This window comes from Coenobita brevimanus, chromosome 104 (genome assembly GCF_032717465.1).
Source record: "Coenobita brevimanus isolate Jiangsu-jjx chromosome 104, ASM3271746v2, whole genome shotgun sequence".
Classification (NCBI taxonomy): Eukaryota; Metazoa; Arthropoda; class Malacostraca; order Decapoda; family Coenobitidae; genus Coenobita; species Coenobita brevimanus.
Window position 1 is genome coordinate 23104638 of NC_137057.1, and position 11026 is coordinate 23115663.

General features: G+C 41.1%; 1 pseudogene; it reads right to left on the reverse strand.

Moving 5' to 3' along the window:
• Positions 1 to 8107: 8107 nt before the first annotated feature.
• Positions 8108 to 9071, reverse strand: LOC145416050 (uncharacterized; annotated as a pseudogene).
• Between the last annotated feature and the right edge of the window lie 1955 nt (positions 9072 to 11026).

Below are 11026 nucleotides of genomic sequence, written 5' to 3' on the forward strand. Positions count from 1 at the left end.
GAGCGTGTTCTGCCTCAGTCCCCCCCTTCTACCGTTATAGTAGAGTAAGTCGTCCTTTCTGTTGTACAGAGCGGGATTGTCAACTCTTTGTCCCCATGGCTTTATTTGCGCGTCCTTCTTACAAGTTGTATCAAGCTCTGCCGGCCCCTATATAATGAGCTCAGTCTCTGCATCATTGCCACTTAGATCTGCTCCTCATTTTGTTCACATCTCTGTCCTCCCCTGTACAGTTATTATTATTGTGAGTTTCTCAGGAAGTCTCCAACCATCTAGCAGCTGTGTGATTTGAGTATAAGTGTTATTGCATTTTGTTCTTGTACTGTATAGCATAAGGTGTTGATTTGTAGGCCTAGTAAAGTTTTTGCAATTCACTTTGTCAGCCAGTGGTAATTATAGTTTGCATCTGTAATTATTTATCTTGCATTAACTGAGCATTACCCAGTGTATTTTCATTTTATCAGGGCTGACTTAGATAAATTTACTCATGCTAATTTCGTGTTTATAGAGGCTATTGCAGTTAACCATATATTTAACCTGTTTTTTGCCATTACATTATCCTTATGAGTCCTGAATGTTTTGTTGTTAGTTTGAGCATTAAAATTTAACTTGTAATTTTACCTAACTCTTTTGTTTTGAACCTGGAACTTTACGGGACAGTAGTGACTCTTAGTATTCTCACTTAATGTGTACATTATCTTTCTCTGTTCCGTAACATAAATTTGGCGACCTCTCATCAGGATACTCAGGATATTATCATAAGGATATTGCTTGATATTTTTTGACTGTGATTTATTCATGATGTCTACTATTACTACGCTTGATGAAGCCAAAGATTTTTTGTCAAATGTGCAAACAGTGTGTGATGTAGAAAACAGAACAAAGAATGAACTTAAGCTTGTTGCTCAACAATTGGGAATTGCTGTTCGCTCTCATTATTCTAAAGATCAAATTGTTGACATGATTAATGAAAGCTTGTTTAATGTAACTGCTCCAAATGAGCAAACGCAGATTGAATTAGCTAAGTTACAGCTAGCCCTGCAGGAGGCTCGTGTGAAGGAAGCTGAATTTCAAGCACGTGCTAAGGAGGCTGAGTCTCAGGCTAAGGAGGCTTGTGTTAAGGAGGCTGAATTTCAGGCCCGTTCTAAGGAGGTTGAGGCACAAGTTGAACTTGCTAGAATTCAGGCAGACCTTGAGTATCGCATGAAACAATGTGGAACTGGATCATCTAGCTCTGATGATTTTGATGTGGCTAAAAATGGTAAACTTGTCCCTCCTTTTAATGAATCTGATTTAACTAAGTATTTTCAGTTGTTTGAGAGGGTAGCTACAGGTTTTAATTGGCCCAAGGAGTATTGGCCAGTACTCCTTCAAACCGTTCTCACTGGTAAAGCTCAAGTAACTTATGCATCTTTGCCTCAGGATCAATCTGATAATTATGATGTAGTTAAGAGCTTGATTCTTAAGGCCTATGAGCTTGTTCCTGAAGCTTATAGAGTAAAATTTAGGACAACTTACAAGCAAGATAAGCAATCCCATGTTGAGTATGCAAAAATCAAAGAAGATCTGTTAGAGCAGTGGTTAAATTCTAAGAATGTGGATTCTGATTTTGACAAATTTAAGCAGATGATTTTGCTGGAGGACTTCAAAAGGTGTATTAGTAAAGATGTAAGCCTATATCTTGATGAGAAAAGAATAGATAATTTGTCTGATGCTGCAGTTTTAGCTGATGAATATGTTCTCACTCACAAGAGATATTCTAAAGAAAAAGGGAAAGCTGAGAGTAAGTACGTTGCCTCTACTCAGAGTACAGGTAACAGGAAAGAGAATAAAGATGATGTTTCTCAGGAAGTAAATACCAGCTTCACCCCTAGGTTTCAGAAAAGTAAATGTACTTATTGTAGTAAGTTTGTTCATACTACGGAGAAATGTTTCAGGAGACAGCGTGATGTGAACAAAAAGGAGTCTTTAAATATTCAGTCAATTGGTCTAGTGTCCACCCTTGAGAGTTCGCAGAATTCTTTAACTGAGTTAACTGAACCTGCTTTGAGGGGTAACTTAAATTCTCATGATGGAGCTCCTCTTTTGAGCAGTAACGTGGGTGACACTCTCAAGAGTTCATGTGCTAATTTCCTGTCTGATGGTTTTGTCAGTCCTCTGGACAGTAATGACAGGAAATCAGTTAAAATATATCGTGATACAGGTGCTTGCCAATCCCTTATGCTGACCAGTGTTCTAGGCTCTAATGTTAATTCCTCTGATGAAACTGTAATCTTACAAGGTGTAGGGAATAATTACTTCTCTGTCCCTCTGTGCAGAGTGAATTTAGAGTCTGGTTTTGTTAATGGTTCCGTTATGGTTGGGTTGGTTGAGACACTCCCAATGTCAGGTGTAACTTTCTTACTTGGAAATGATATTGGTGGAAGTCAAGTGTGTCCAGCTCCTCAGTTGTCTAGTGAGCCAGTGGCTGCGTCCCAGGATTGTGATGTCTCTGATGTGTTCCCTGCATGTGCTGTCACTAGGGCTAAGTCTAAAGTTACTGGTGATTTAGAGGATAATGATGATGATGATGTTATCCTAGCTGACACTTTTCTTGCAAATTTGGACCACTCACCAGATGAGGCAGTACTGCGTAGCGTTGATAATTTGTCTCGTCAAGAGTTGGTTGAGAGGCAGGTTGCTGACCCTGAGTTGAAAGGTCTAGCTAACTCTGCTTGCAGTGAGGAAGAGTCAGCCGGTGCTTCTAATTGTTATTATATAAAGTCAGGAGTACCTATGAGGAAGTGGAGACCCCCAACAGCATCAGCCGACTGTGAGTGGGAGGTTGTACATCAAGTTGTCATCCCTCGTGTTTGTAGGCAGGATATCATTAGAGTGGCTCATGATTCCAGTTTGGCAGGACACCTTGGAGTGAGGAAGACTGTGGCACGCATTTTGAAACACTTCTACTGGCCAGGTATCTTCAGGGATGTTTCCTGGTATTGTAAGTCTTGTCACACCTGTCAAGTTGTGGGGAAGTGTAATCAGACCGAAAAGGTTGCACCTCTAGTTCCCATTCCTCCTTTTGAGGCGCCTTTCACCCGTGTGTTGGTGGATATTGTGGGCCCTCTTCCTAAGACTTCTTCAGGATTTTCTTATGTGTTGACCCTAATTGATATGGCTACTCGTTATCCTGAAGCCATTCCACTTAGAAATATCTCAGCAAAGAACGTGGTTAAGGAAATGCTAGGGTTCTTCACAAAGTTTGGTCTGCCCAAGGAGGTACAGTCAGACCAGGGAAGTAATTTCATGTCAAATGTTTTCAAGCAGTCTCTGAAAGAGTTGGGCATCACCCAGATCACGTCTTCAGCTTACCATCCCCAGACCCAAGGAGCGTTGGAGAGATATCATCAAACACTCAAATTGATGCTCAAGAAATACTGTTTGGAACATCAGAAAGACTGGGATAAAGGTCTTCCATTCGTTGTATTTGCTGCAAGAGAATCTCCAAATGAATCACTAGGCTTCTCACCTTTTGAACTACTGTTTGGCCTGAAGTAAGAGGACCCCTTAAGTTACTCAAGGAATGCTGGCTGTCGGAGGAAGATGACGTCAACCTGCTGGAGTATGTGATGAAGTTCAAAGAACAGCTGTCCACTGCTTTACAGCTGGCGAGAGAGAATTTAGGAGCTGCTCAGGAGAAGATGAAGACTTGGTATGATAAGAAGTCCAGGTTACGCCACTTTCAGCCAGGAGATCAGGTTTTGATTCTGCTACCGGTGCATGGGCAACCTCTTCAAGCCAAGTTTAGTGGTCCTTATTTCGTGGAGAAGAAACAGTGATGTCAACTATGTCATCGCCACACCAGATTGTAGAAAGAACAAGCAACTTTGTCACATCAACATGCTAAAGTTATATCACAGGCGGGACGAAAATAAACCAGTCTGCACTGTAGCTGTTCCACCCGAGTCTGCAAGTGAAGCTCTCCCATGCAGCATGAGCCTGAGTGATAGTTTGGGGAAGAATCCTGATATCATGAATGATCTCCAGACTAAGCTTTCTCACCTACCTCCCGAGGAAAGGCAGGAGTTTTCGGCATTACTGCAGGAGTACCCGCAAGTGTTCCGTGCCACTCCAGGAAGAACTACTGTGTTGATGCATGATGTCGATGATGGAGACGCAAAGCCAATTAAATTGCCTCCTTACCGTGTGAACCCAGTGAAAGTTCCTCTCATCCAGAAAGAGCTTGGCTACCAGTTGGACCACAAGATGATTGAGCCATGTCAGAGCGAGTGGAGTTCTCCTGTCACTCTGGTCCCTAAGCCGGGTGGGTCACAGCGGCTTTGAATCAACTACAGACGTGTTAATCAGATAACCAAAACAGACACTTACCCTCTCCCTCGTGTGGAAGATTGCATAGACAAGATCGGAAAGGCTAGGTACATAAGCAAGTTTGATTTGTTAAAGGGATACTGGCAAGTACCTATGACTGAACGTGCTAGGGAGATCTCATGTTTTGTAACACTAGGAAAGACTTTTGCATGTTCTGTAATGCCATATACAGATTGTTTTAGAGTAATAAGAAATTTCCTTTGTAAATTTCTTTTTTCTTTGTGGGGAGGTGTTACATAGCCTATGATTTCATCATCCTTTGTGTAATTCTAACGTACAGTGTGCTGCCTGTTTGATCACGAGCGTGTTCTGCCTCAGTCCCCCCCTTCTACCGTTATAGTAGAGTAAGTCGTCCTTTCTGTTGTACAGAGCGGGATTGTCAACTCTTTGTCCCTATGGCTTCATTTGCGCGTCCTTCTTACAAGTTGTATCAAGCTCTGCCGGCCCCTATATAATGAGCTCAGTCTCTGCATCATTGCCACTTAGATCTGCTCCTCATTTTGTTCACATCTCTGTCCTCCCCTGTACAGTTATTATTATTGTGAGTTTCTCAGGAAGTCTCCAACCATCTAGCAGCTGTGTGATTTGAGTATAAGTGTTATTGCATTTTGTTCTTGTACTATATAGCATAAGGTGTTGATTTGTAGACCTAGTAAAGTTTTTGTAATTCACTTTGTTAGCCAGTGGTAATAATAGTTCTTTCGTTCGTTCGTTCAAAGATTTCCTGCAACTTTATTCCAGGCCGGGCCATACATTAGCCCGGTCAGTGAGGTATGGGCTGGTTAAAAAATAGTAAGTGGGGAGGACAGGACCTAGGGATTGCCTAGCACACACGTCCTGTCTCCTGGCGGGCTTTGTAATAATAGTTTGTATCTGTAATTATTCATCTTGCATTAACTGAGCATTACCCAGTGTATTTTCATTTTATCAGGGCTGACTTAGATAAATTTACTCATGCTAATTTCGTGTTAATAGAGGCTATTGCAGTTAACCATATATTTAACCTGTTTTTTGCCATTACATTATCCTTATGAGTCCTGAATGTTTTGTTGTTAGTTTGAGCATTAAACTTTAACTTGTAATTTTATCTAACTCTTTAGTTTTGAACCTGGAACTTTACGGGATAGTAGTGACTCTTAGTATTCTCACTTAATGTGTACATTATCTTTCTCTGTTCCGTAACAATATATATATATATATATATATATATATATATATATATATATATATATATATATATATATATACGGTATATAGATAGATAGAAAAATAGAGATATATATATATATATATATATAGATATATATATAGTATATATATATATATATATATATATGGTAGATAGATAGATAGACTGATAGACTGATATATATATATATATATATATATATATATATATCATCATTTTCACCCGGACCTCCTTTCCCACCCTAGGGCAAGGTGAGGAGTAGCAATGTCCAAACAGCCCAAATTTGCCCAATCCAATGGGCCACGCTTCCAATCACTCATCATTCAAGCCCTCACAATCCTGGCTCTATTGGATACCCCCCAAACATTCAACACGTTCTGTAGCTTCACATAAACGTATCCGACTGAGTCAATCCGGACTCTGCCACGTTATAAAAGGGGTGCCAAATCCCTGATCATGCACTTCTCCTCACAACATTCATCCAACCAGCTCGATCTCTTGTCAGTTCCCTAGCCTCACCGACTTCCAAACCTCTCTTCCTCACACACTTATCCACTATATCTCTCCACCTTCTCCTTGGCCTACCGCGCCTCCTTCCTCCTTCAAATACGCTCGGATATACCATTTTCACCACTCAATTGTTATCCATTCTCTCCACATGACCATACCATCTCAGTACACTCTCTTCGATTCTGGTGTCCACCGACTTCCTCACTCCACATCTTTCATGAATCACACCATTTCGAATCCTATCCACCCTCTGTACTCCACATACATTCCTCAGCAGTCCTATTCCCACTGCTCTTACTCTTGACTTTTCATTTTCATGCCACTCTATAGTCTCACACGGATATGTTAAAGTTGGCACTAACACTCCCTCATGTAAGCCTCGTGCAGCTGCAACACTCAAACCTCTGTTTCTTATCAAGGCCTTCATTGCACCAGCAACTTTTTTTCCTTGTGTCTCTCTACTTTCAACTTGTTTTGCACATTTTCCTCTCTTTTCTATCACTGAACCCAGGTATTTGAACTCTCTCACCAGTTCCAGTCTCTCTCCATTCGCTGTAATATCACCCTGGGTCACCGTCTCTCTCATTAACCATCCCTTTACTCTTTTCTACATTTGCTTTCAAGGCACGACGCTCACAGACCTCAGCAAAACTCTGCACCAGCTACCAAGTTCTTGTCCGGTACTTGCAAGCAGCACTGCATCATCAGCATACAACAAATTTGAGATATTCCATCCATCACCATTCATTACCAACGCCATCCCTCTCTCCATTACTCGTGTTTTTACTTCTCTCATCACCCCATCCATGTATATATTGAACAATCATGGCGACATCACACAACGTTGTCGCACGCCCACACCGATCGTGAACCATTCATTTAGATGCCCACCAACCCTTACACATTCTATATTACCATCATAAAAACTCCTGACAGCACCTAGCAGCTTACCATCTACACCGTACATGCGCAAAACTTTCCACAGTCCTTCTCTGTCCACTTTGTTGTATGCTTTTTCCAGATCCATGAATGCCATAAACACCTCATGGTCCTTCTCATGAGACTTCTCTGCTATCTGTCTCACTACAAATATTTGATCCACACATCCTCTGCCACTCCCAAAGCCACCTTGTTCATCACTCACTAGGACTGATGATATCTCTCTTACTTTCTCTACAGTAATTCTTCCATACACCTTCCCTACCACACTCTATAAACTTATGCCACGATAATTCTTGCACTCACTTCGCTCACCTTTATTTTTGTACAGGGGCAGAATCACAGCCTTTTTCCTCTCTGCATGCACAGGTTCACTCATCCAAGCCTTCTTACATATCTCCAACAAGCACATCATTCCACTCTCACCACTATACTTAAGCATCTCTGCATACACATCGTCAGTCCCAGCTGCTTTCCCATTTTTCAGCCGCTTCACAGCGCTCTTCACCTGTGCGAGAGTCACGTCTCCTGGCACTGCATTCCTTCTCTTCACACCCCCCAAACCAATCATGTTTACAGCCGCTCTGCTCTCCCTATTTCCATTCATCAGGCTTTCAAAATATTCTTTCCATCTGGTTCTTACTTCATCCCCATGGGTTAATAATCTACCACCTACATCCTTCACACCATGACATTTCTTTCTGCTTTCACTTTATGTCTGTCTATCTATCTATCTATCTATCTATATTATATACCCGGTATATATATATATATATATATATATATATATATATATGGGAAGCTGGGGTAAGACCTATATATATATATATATATATATATATGGGAAGGTGGGGTAAGACGGACCACAAAAGAGAATCTGGAAACCACATTTATTGAAATTCGAGGATTTCATAGGGTTGTGGTGATGCTTTGGGGTGTTATATTTAAAGTCAGCACCCTGGTAACAGTTCTTAAAGGAAATGACTGAAACACGAGATTGTACAAAATCAATATTTTTGTTGTACCAAAAACAAAATCACGGGGTAAGATGGACCCCAGGGTCCATCTTACCCCTCAACCTCATCATAAAGAAACACGTCCTTACTGACACAACTCGCACACAAAAACCTTTTCCTCTTCGTCCTCTATTCCTGTACATTCCTCGTGTGCCAATCCCTTCCATATGACGCAACAAACCCAACCTTCCCCTTGCACAGAATTACCAAACGTGTCATTGCAATACAAGCACATGGTTGAATCTCCATTCTCATTGTTGCTGTCAGGAGTCCAGGATGGCCCAGCTTTGGCTTGCTTTGCTTTTTTCTTTTGTGTCTTTTTTATTATTTTTTTAGGTCTTTTTCTTGCTGACGTAGTTGCTAGTTTGTCTTTCCTGTAACATTCTCTCTCTTGGCACTTCTGTGCAGGAACCACCTCTTTTTCTTTATTCTTGTAAATTTCTGACTCTAACTGTCTTGGATGGGGATCCTGTCAAAAAAAAGAGCTCGCCCTTGGGGCCTGACTGCCTTCTTTCGTACAATGTTCGACACCTTTGGCAAGTGAATCATGTCCTGAGGTGACCTACCTTGCTTGAACAGGCTCCGAGCCACTTTCAGTGTTACAGACCCAGCACCACAGTTGGATTTTCCAGCTCGGCAGCTCCTTGTAGGTCAGGCTCATCGACCATGGTCATGATTGGTGGGGCAACTGGGTCATCCGGATCTTCCTCTTCCTCTTCACTTTTTAATGGAATATCCGTAGGGTGGGCAAGTAAAAAATCAGCTTCACCAAAAACCTGGCTACTCAGTGGACAAATTCCAGTTTTTCTAAAGCCATTGATGGCTGTGTTTGTAACAGCAGCCTGCAGATAGACCTTTCCGAATAATGCACTTAGTTTGTAGATGGTCACCTGTCTGCCGGGATTGTTTCTGAGGAATGTTTCAACAGCCTTCACATAGTAGGCATTCAGTGGTTTCATGAAGGAAACATCGATGACCACAATATGGTGCCAAATGACAATCATGACATGATTGTCCCTCACAAGATTTATCACACATTTCCGGGGCATCCATAGAGAAAAAGAAGAAAATGTTAAGGGTTTGTGAAATATTTAGTGTGAGGGGTAAGATGGCGTTTTACCCCAAAAACTAAAATTCATTTGCTAAACAATTACCAAAACATCCAAATTCTGTATAGCAATTTACGGTACATATTTCTCATGTACACACACATGAGCATATCCAGCGTAAACAGTAAGTTATTACAACAAATACTTCAATACAAAAAAATCCACTTTTTATTTTGTGCAGATAACATCAGCACCACAAAAAAAGACAACATACTCTCTTGAAAACACAGAGGCAACTAGGCATGGATGCCGCCAACAAAGGCGCATCTGTTTGGTGACGGGGAGGACATCTAGCTACCAATAACTGTACCTCACCCTTTCTGCTTGGTTTTAGAAGGGGGGTTCCATCTCACCCCATGGGTCCGTCTTACCCCACTTTTCCCTATATATATATATATATATATATATATATATATATATATATATATATATATATATATATATATATATATATATATATATATATATATATATATATATATATATATATATATATATATATATATATATATATATATGGAGCCTCTGTGGTATGGTGGTAAAGTGTACGTCTTCGTACACTGAAGGACGAGGGTTCGCGCCCCGCCTGGGTAATAAACTTTGGGAGCGTTCTTCTTGCCACGTACTGCATTGGCGGACACAAGGGGTGCTATGGTTGAACCAGTGTCGTATACTATAGAGTATGCTTGCACCCAGTCAGCTTGCGCGGGACGATTACACTTGGTTCACAGACTACACACACATCCAAAGCCACTCCAACACAACAATTACACTTACAAGCACTTCTCATCCTACATACAATCTCAACCAGACAGCCTAAGCCACTTGGTAGAGATACATTGGCTGTATCGTCCCCACATCGGTCGGGATAGGCCGGTCGTGCAGTGGACACTCAAACGGCTGATGAGATGATTATGGAGAAAGAGAGAGTCGCGTTGATTGTTTGTTTGTTCGTCAGTCACCGCCAAACAAAGGGCCAGAGACTCCCAGACCCGTACGGTATATATTCTGAATCAGGGTGATCCAAGGATGGTTTAAGAGGGGGTCAAAATTCAGATCTGGGTTATTTGAGGTCACCGGTTGAGTGCTCGTCTTTTTGGCCCGGGCACCGCTGGGTATCCCTGCAGCCCAATTTTTGACATGGAGACTCATATGACCTCCAGTTTGGACATAGGTTATGTGAGGTTGACCTCCGAGGTCATTTGAGGCCACCGGTCGGAGGTCATTTTAGGTCACCGGTAATAATAATCAAGTGCTCACAAATCCTGTCCGTTAGTCTGCGGAAGTTGAAATAGAAAGCTCCTGGACTTCTTATAATCCCTCTTCAACAGCATAAGAGGTGGAGGGTCTTTTTGGAGTAGAAAAAAAAAATGAACTGGAACAAATAGGATTAGAGTGTTCGCCTATTTGGCCCGGCATTGCCGGGTACCCCTGCTAGTGTATACTATATATATATATATATATATATATATATTTATATATTATATATATATATATATATATATATATATATATATATATATATATATATATATATATATATTTATATATTATATCAGCGCTGATGATACCGAGGCCAGTGTTTATGTTTTCTTCGACATATATTTGTGTGTGTGTGTGTGTGTGTGTGTGTGTGTGTGAAGCAAAAAGTATTTCTCCGATTTAAAACAAAGTTGAAGAGCGGTCGAAATCCAAATAACGGGATGACCTACTGTTCTTAAGAACAAGTCAGCCGTCATTGTCACAGGAATAGGGTCAAAGACTGACCTCTCTAGAACAACTTCAATAGTTTTATCAGATCTGGACCAGCCATGATGCCCTGCTGCTCTGCAAAACACTAAAGCAACCTACTGGATTATCCTCAACTCATCCACCAAGTTTGTTCCAAATCATGT